General features: G+C 40.0%; 1 non-coding gene across 1 annotated transcript; it reads right to left on the bottom strand.

The window, feature by feature from the left end:
- Positions 1-1,534: 1,534 nt before the first annotated feature.
- Positions 1,535-1,644, bottom strand: LOC126029176 (U6 spliceosomal RNA). Its single transcript, XR_007502827.1, has one exon. It is a non-coding gene; the product is annotated as a U6 spliceosomal RNA (small nuclear RNA).
- Positions 1,645-9,383: the final 7,739 nt, after the last annotated feature.

Genomic DNA, 9,383 nt, shown 5'->3' with positions numbered 1-9,383 from the left:
TTCTTTCTTTTTCTTCTTTTTTGTTCTCATGGTTATTGTTTGATTGTTGTATTTGTTGCTGTGGTGCTTTTTTGTATTTGCTGGTTTTGGTTTTGTGTTTGATTTTTGTTTCTTTTTTTTGTTTTGCTTGTTGGGTTTGTGTGTGTGTGTTTGGTTTCTCTATTATGTTTTTCTTATATTTTCCTTTCTTTGTTTAAATTGATATTTATAACCTCTAGACAGACTCATCCTGGTTTTGTTTTGTTTGTTTGTGTACTTGACTTGTTTATTTTTTTTCCAAACAGAACCACATAACTTGAATCATCTTCTTTTGCCTCAAATATTGAGGGGCAAAATGGATGGCAGACACCAAACCCAAAGTCAACCACAACAGAATCAATACCCATTCTACAACAAGCTATATACAGAGGGGACCAGTTTTACTAGCAGGCTTGGGGGGCATAAAGGGGGATGCTAGGAACAGGGATGGAGGGAGGACAACACTGGTGGTGGGAATTACCCTGATCCAATGTCACTATGTATCTTAAATATTACTGTGGAAAGATTTGTAATTCATGTTGTTTACAATAAAAATTATTAAAATAAATAAAGAAAAGAGGACACAGGGAATGGAAACATATAGTCTGCTCATGGATTGATAGAATTAAGATTATTAAAATGGCAATACTTCCCAAAACATTATAGATCTAATGTAATTTAATGTAATCCCTCTAAGGGATTCAAAGAAGTAGATCAAACACTCCTGAAATTTATTTGGAACAATAAACACCGAAGGCTTCCCTGAACTTTAAATTGTACTATAAAGCAATAGTCATTAAAACAGCATAGTAATGGAACAAAGACAGACTCTCAGATCAATGGAATAAACTTGAGTATTCTGAGACTTATTCCCTAGGTATACAATCAATTAATATTTAATAAAGGGATTAAAATATAAAGAAAAGCAAGGAAAACCTCTTAAAGTGGTGTTGGGAAAACTGTTCAGTTACACACAAAAAGGTGAATTTAAACTTCTCCTTAATACATTGCACAAAGGTCAAATCAAAATGGATTAAAGACCTTTATATTAGACTTGAAACTATAAGGTATGTAGAGAAAAACATAGGCAAAACACGCCATGACGTTGAGACTAAAGCCATTTTTAAGAAGGAAACACCACTATCGAAGCAAGTGGTAGCAGAGATTTAAAAAATGGGGCTTCATTAAACTTCTGTACTTTAAAAGAATCTGTGACTTGAAAACAAACGTTACCATGGAATGGGAGAAACTATTCACTCAATACCCATCTCGTAAAAGACTAATCTCTAGATATACATAGAACTAGCAAAACTGAACAAGAAAAAAATCTAACCCCCCATCAATAAATGTGGAGAAAAATGAACAGACATCACACACACACACACAAGAAATACAGATGGGTAAAAGGAACATGAGGGGCTGGAGAGATAATGCAGCTGTAGGGCATTTGCCTTGCACGCAGCCTATCCAGGAAGGATGGTGACTCGAATCCCAGCACATCCCATATGGTCCCTAGACATGCTAGGAATGATTTCTTATGAATTTGAGTGTCATCCTTGTGGAGGGGCCATGCTAATCTTCTCTGTATCATTCCAATTTTAGTATATGTACTGCTGAAGCAAGCACACCAGGAATGATTTCTGAGTGCAGAACCAGGAGTAACTTCTGAATGTAGCCTGGTTATGACCCAAAAGCCAAAAAAAAAGGCACATGAAAAATATTGCTCCGCATCACTAATCATCAGGGAGATACAAACCAAAACAATAGTAAAGTATTATCTCACATCACAGAAATGGCACACATCACAAAAAATACAAGAACAACCAGTGTTGGTGTGAATGCAAAGAGAAAGAGTTTTTCATTCACTGCTGATGGAAATGTGATCTAGTTCAGCCTTTCTGGAAAATAATATGATATTTCTTTTAAAAAAAACCTGGAAATTGAGCTTCCTTATGATATAGCAATATCTTAGGGATATACCCTAGGAACACAAAAACACAATACAAAAAAGCTCCCTGCACTACTATGTTCATCACAGCACTATTTACAATAGCCAGAAGCAACTCAGGTGGCAGAAAGTAGAGGAGTGGCTAAAGAAATTGTGGTACATTTACACAATGGAATACTATGCAGCCATCAGGAAAAATGAAGTCACAAAATTTGCTTATATGTGGATGAACTTGAATATTATTATGCTGAGTGAATGAGTCAGAGGGAGAGGGATAAACATAGAATAATCTTACTCATCTGTGGGATATAAGGAAAATAAAAGACAGTGTGGGGATGATATTCAGAGACAATAGAGATGAGGATGAGGAGACTAGTCCATGGTAGGAAGCTTGCCACAAAGATCGGAGAGTGCAATTAGTATAGAGAAGGGTCTACTATGAAAGGGACATGCATTGCACCTCTTCACTAAATGTAGTGCAAATCACAGCATCAAAAATAAAAAGAAGGGCCCGGAGAGATAGCTCAGCAGTGTTTGCCTTGCAAGCAGCCGATCCAGGACCAAAGGTGGTTGGTTCGAATCCCAGTGTCCCATATGGTCCCCCGTGCCTGCCAGGAGCTATTTCTGAGCAGACAGCCAGGAGTAACCTCTGAGCATCGCCGGGTGTGGCCCAAAAACCAAAAAAATAAAATAAAATAAAAATAAATAAAAAGAATAGAGAGAGATGGAGAGAGAGAAAGAGTGAAGCAAAAAGCCTGTCCTAGAAGCAGGCAGGGGAGGGTATGTAGGAGGTAACAGTGCATCAGAAAGGGTGAGAGGGGACCATATGGGACGCCGGGATGTGAACCACCATCCTTCTGCACACCTTACCTCCATGCTATCTCTCCAGCCCCCATTTTTTATTTCTATTCAATGTTCATACACCTGTTTGGTCTTGGTACCCTCCATTATTTTCCCCTCTATTTGTGAGGCAGAACAAGATGGTTCAAGTTATGTGGTTCTGTTTAGAGGGAAGAAAAAAGAAAGAATAAAAAACTAGGGGGTAAAAATCAAACAAGAAAGAAACGGGAGGAGTCCTTCTAGAGGCTATAAAATCAATTTAAGAGAAGAAAAGGAAAAAGGAAGAAAAACATAAAAGAACAGCCCCCTTCACCTGTGTAACATTCTTACAACCTATGCCCCCATCTGTAATCAAGCATCGCTCTCCTTCCATCCTTTCTGATGAAACATGTAACATAGCTTTGTAATATTTCGGCCAATGGGTCCAAGGCAGATAGACTAAATTGTGCGCACCATACCTCAAACCTCAGCCTCCATCTGTTAAACCTTTTAATTTTTTAATTAAAGTTTTTTAATTTTAATTTAGTTTTACTTAAAATACAACTACCATAAAATGCAATTGATAAAGATGAAGTTATAGTAAATATTTGATGTTTGCTGTATGAATTCTTCCCTAACCCTATATAACCTACTGAATATTGATGAAATACAGCCTAACAGTCAGAGTTGCTAAGGACATAACACAAAATAAGAATCACAGATATGGAAAAGAGTTGACATTCTTCTTATTATAAAATAATAAAAAGAAGTAATGAATGGGGCCAGAGTGTTAGCACAGCAGTAGGGCATTTGCCTCTCACACAGCTGATCCATGATGGATGGTGGTTTCAATCCCGGCATCCCATATGGTCCACCAAGCCAGGAGCGATTTCTGAGCACATAGCCAGGAGTAACCCTGAGTGTCACCGGGTGTTGCCCCAAACCAAAAAACAAAACAAAAAAGAAGTAATGTGTAGCATATGAAAAAGTTTCCATAAGATGATTCTTGGAATTGTATTTAAAAGTGTTTCCTTAGGATTGTTCTGTGACTTTTGCCCCACCTAACCCTTCCAGGTGGGGCGCTGTGGAGTTGGCAATAAATAGCTTGAGGGAGAGGAGTGAGGGGTCCTTCTGTGAAAAGCTGCTGGCTGCAGGAGGATTCTCTGGCTCTCCTTGCCCGATCTTTTAAACCCTATCGTTCTTGTCTGTGTGGATTATTACTTGCTGCGGATAAATATTACCAAGGCCTTCCCCCGAAAGGGGACAAGGGGATGGGAAGTAATTTCTCATTCTGGGGACTGTTCTTGGATTCACAAATACCCAGCCAAGATAACGGCGAAGATATCTTGCAGATGGCGCCGGGAACAGGTGGACCTGGACCCTCAATAACTGTAAGTGAAACGCTTTATTGGAAATTGCCTCTGGAGATCCTTGGATGGCTTCTATGGTCAGCCGTGTTGATTGTGCCACCTTGTTACAAATTCTTTGGTTTGGCGTTTGTCAAGTGGATATTTCCATACTATTTCAAACAAATAGGCTGGATGATAGGTAAAATCATTGCTTTTGGATGGTTGTGGTCTATAGTTCAAATGACAATTGATACTCAAATATTTGCCTCGCCTGTGTTGGCTCCATTAGCCATAGTTTGTGGAATCTCTGTGGTTGCTAATATTGTTATGGCGTGCATAGGTATTGGCTGGTATTTCGGAAGGAAAAAGTGTGGGAAAAGTGAGGCTAAGACCAGCCTGGAAAATAAGGAGATCTATCCAATGAAACTCCAGGCCAAAGTGCAGGCTGATGAAGCTAGCACCAACATCAAAAATATAGGCATTTTTCCCAACAAAAAATCTACTCGGAAACATAATTTAGAAACTCAGGACCCAAATCAAAATATTAACACTGATGACCAACCCCCGGTGCTAAGTCCACAAGTGAGTCCGGATTCTGTACACAGAATGGAATCATAAAATATGTGCCGGCTCAGATGACGAATCACAGGCTAGTGCTCCATATGTCAGGGCTCAGAGCCTGGTGCAAAGTACTTCTGCTAATCCGGCCTCAGTTCCGTTACAAACAGTATATAGAACCATTTACGAACCCCTTGAAATAGAAGACATGGAACGGTTTAAGAAAACATGTAAGGAATTTGGGCCAACCTCTCCATACTGTGTGGAAACGCTAAGACTTTGGTGTCGAAAATCACTTTGGACACTGCATGAATTTCAAAAACTAGCTGAAATATGCTTGCCATCTAAACAGCGAACGGAATGGGAGATGTTCTATGCGGAGGGTGTGAAATCCAAATTATATAGCCCAGATGGAACAAAAAAACAAGTGGCAGGGGTCACTCTATCGTATGAATTATTAATGGCAGAAAATCAATATGCAGATATTCAGGCACAAGCTGCTTTACCTAAGGAAATCTTAAACATAATTAAAGATATTGCAGTATCCGCATGGGAAAAACTTGATATGAACAGCACAGGTGCAGGAACCTTTTTAAGAATTACCCAAGGTCCCCATGAGCCATATATCGACTTTGTAGCTAAACTCAAAGATGCCTTGAAAATACAAGTCAAAGATAAGCAGGTTAGAAAATATTTAGAAAAAAGTTTGGCTTATCATAATGCGAATTCAGCCTGCAAATTGATATTGGCCCCTTTGCAGGACAAGGCTGACTTAAATGAGTTTTTATATGCCTGCAGAAATGTTTATGATTCTTCAGCAAACCTGGATCCAGTGCAAACTTTTGCGGTTAGTAAGGGAACAAAGTCTTTCTACCCCCGGGGAAGAAGCGCCGCCCCAAAGCCTGGTCTCTGCCCAAAATGCAAGAGAGGTCGCCACTGGGCAAAAGATTGCAGATCTGGAAATCTCCCTAATAATAACACAGGGAATGGTTTTAACACCACACCCAGGAGGCAATTCCTCTGTTACCATTGTGGAAAACAGGGCCATATCAGAAGAAATTGTCGTCTTTTGTTAAATCAAGCTCCTCAGGGACACACATTTCCAATGCAGGGAAACGCCTACCGGGCCAACCCCCAGGCCCGTGCAAATCAGGGGCAAAGTCCACAAACCATACTTCTTCCGAGCCCAGCCCAAGATTGCTCACAATTAGCAAATTAATTCATGCGACTGCGGGGAGCGCTGGGCTCGACATAACTTGCCCAGAGGACATTACAATTTACCCAGGAGCATGCCCCTTCATGCTAAAGACTGGCATTGTAGGCCCGCCACCCCCAGATACAATGGGGTTGATTCTGGGCAGAAGTTCCCTCAATGTAAAGGGTATATCAGTAACCACAGGTGTCATTGACTCAGATTCAAAGGGAGAAATTGTTGTAGTAATTACGGTACCGGATACTTGGACATTCAAAAAGGGGGAGGCAATTGCCCAGATAGTAATAGTGCCGTATGTCAAACTTGGGACTTCAGATAAGACTCGAATTGGAGGTTTTGGAAGCACAGATCCAGGGGCCGCCCATAACCCAATTATCGCTTTGGTTACTAAATTTAAAGAGGAAAATCCGATGATTAAACTTCACTTTCAGGGGCGACCCTTTAATGGAATGATAGACACCGGGGCGCAAATCACAGTAATTTCTGATAAGGAATGGCCAGAAAATTGGCCTCTACAAGAAATTCCATACTCGCTAGAAGGAGTGGGAGGTTTAAGTTCCTGTCTATTAAGTAAAAGGACTATGGTAGTTCACGGCCCAGAAAATCAAAAGGCCATAATTAGACCTCATGTGGGCCCATTCTCACCTTCTCTATGGGGTCGCGACCTACATAAGCAGTGGAAAGCTGAATTTCACATCCCATTAGCTCCAGAAGAGTCTGGAACTTCTCCTGAAATGAAAACTCAGAATTTTTGGTAGGGGCCACTGACAGAAAGAACCCAGCACCGATAAAAATAAAATGGAAATCTGATGAACCAATTTGGATAGGTCAGTGGCCCCTTAAAATTGATAGATTAAAGGTGCTAACAGAATTAGTGGAAGAACAGCTAAAATTAGGACATATTGAGCCTTCATTTTCTCAATGGAATTCGCCTATATTTACCATACAAAAGAAGTCCGGAAAATGGAGACTGTTGATGGATCTGAGAGCAGTAAACATATCTATGGTACCCATGGGAAAATTGCAAACAGGTTTACCATCACCTGTAGTTATCCCAAAGGAATGGCCACTAGTCATAATTGACTTGAAAGACTGTTTTTACCATATTCCTATTCACCCGGATGATAAACACCGGTTCGCATTCTCAGTTCCTTCTATAAACAACACCCATCCCTGCCGGAGGTTCCAATGGACTGTCCTCCCCCAGGGCATGCTGAATTCCCCAACAATGTGTCAATTTTTTGTAGATAAGATTTTGAGCCCTGCTCGAGAAAGATTTCCTCAAGCCATGATCTTTCATTATACTGATGATATTCTTATCACAATGAACAATGAAACAGATCTACAGGACGTATATTCTTTTGTTATTGACTGTTTGCAAACAGCAGGACTGAAAATAGCTTTAGAAAAGATACAGACTATGCCACCATATCAATACTTGGGTTTTATTTTGGACCGAACGTCTATACGTCCACAAAAAATCTCCATCAAAAAAGAAAACCTCAAAACACTTAATGATTTTCAGAGACTTTTAGGTGACGTGAATTGGCTCCGGCCTGCGCTAGGAATCCCAAATACAGAACTGTCTAATTTGTTTAAAACGTTGGAGGGTGATTCTGCCCTAGACAGCCCGAGAAATTTAACTATAGAGGCCAAAAATGAATTGGACTTCTTCTTGAACAGGTTGCAACAATCATTTCTCTCAAGATTCATTCCGGGAGAGAAGGTTTCTTTATTAATTTTCCCTACAAAAGAAACCCCTACGGGGGCATTGATGCAACAGGCAGGTCCCCTGGAATGGGTATATTTACATAACAAACAGCCTCGGTCTGTGATATCTTATTTGGATTTAATTTCAGAACTCATTATCAAAGCAAGACTCAGATCTATATCTTTACTAGGATTTGACCCTGATATATTAGTATTGCCAATACCAAAAAAGGAAATTGAGTCAATATTGCCTCTTAATGAATCTTTACAAAGGGCCCTTTCAGATTTCACAGGAGAAATTTCCTCTCATTATCCACCAGGAAAGACATGGGACTTTTTGAAAAAGACTCAGTTTGTCATTTCTTCAATCGTTCGAGACTCTCCTATCCCCAATGCGAAGGTTTTTTACATAGATGGGTCCAGCGGGGGTAGGGGTGGGATAACTGGAGAAAACATGAATATAACTATAGATACCAAGTATAAGTCAGCACAGAAAGTTGAATTAGCAACGTTAATTTACCTATTAGAAAATGTATCTGACACCATGAATGTTGTCTCTGATTCTTTGTATGTGGTAAATTTATGTCCTGTGATAGCCACGGCCTCTCTCAATGCTCATAGCCCAATTATACAGAATTTACTACAAACATTGCAACAGCTTATTCAAAAACGAACTGAACCCATCTTCATCACGCATATTAGAGCCCACTCAGGTCTTCCAGGGCCAATGGCTCAAGGAAATAAAACTGCAGATTTGTTGGCAATGCCTATATTCAAGTCACCTACAGAAGAACATACAGCTTTACACACAAATGCTCGCCGCTTACATGTAAATTACCAGATTCCCTGGAGGCAAGCTAGAGAAATTATAGAAAGGTGCAACATATGTGCCCCATTAGCAAAAAAGACTCACATAGCAGGAGCAAACCCAAGAGGCTTACAGTCTAATGAACTGTGGCAAATGGACGTAACTCAAACAGATTTATTTCCAAAGAAACCTTATCTTCATGTGGTGGTGGACACTTATTCTCGATTTATTTGGGCAATCCCTATGTCTTCCCAAAAGTCTAAGGCAGTTTGCAGTTTTCTTTTACAATGCTTTTCAGTTATGGGTGTTCCGTATTCCATTAAAACTGATAATGGACCCGCCTATATCAGCAAAACTTTTGAATTCTTTTGTAAAGAATGGCAGATAAAACATCTGAAAGGAATCCCCTATAATTGCCAAGGACAGGCCATTGTGGAAAGAGCACACAGGACGCTAAAAACTCAATTACAAAAGAATAGAAAAAGAGGTTTAGCACCTACTGAGCTGTTATCTTTGACTCTTCTTACACTAAATTACCTAAATTTACCCCAAGGGGAAAGTTACACTGCTGGGGAAAGACATTTTAAAGAAGATATTCAGAGACAAGAAACATCACATATACCGGTTTGGATCAAAGAGGATGAAAAATGGATCGCTGGATATCTTCTTCTGAGAGGAAGGGGATATGCATATGTTGGTACAAATGACAACCCCTCTAAGAAATTTTGGGTCCCTTTACGCCTAATCAGAAATCGAATTAGTACTAACCACCAGGATCAGGTTGCTGGGACTACAAGCCTGCCCCCACGTCAAATACAAAATGCCCAAAACACTGACAATTGTAACACTGCTGTGGCCTCTGAGAAAGTAAACAAGGGATTAACTTTTACACCCAATACCTGGAATAAGGCAGACAAGAGTAAGAAGCCCTTACATTCCAGAATGGAAATAGAGAAACAG

Source organism: Suncus etruscus, chromosome 14, assembly GCF_024139225.1.
Source record: "Suncus etruscus isolate mSunEtr1 chromosome 14, mSunEtr1.pri.cur, whole genome shotgun sequence".
Lineage (NCBI taxonomy): Eukaryota > Metazoa > Chordata > Mammalia > Eulipotyphla > Soricidae > Suncus > Suncus etruscus.
The sequence above is the reverse complement of the archived record's forward strand: the minus strand, read 5'-3'. Positions and strand labels throughout refer to the sequence as shown.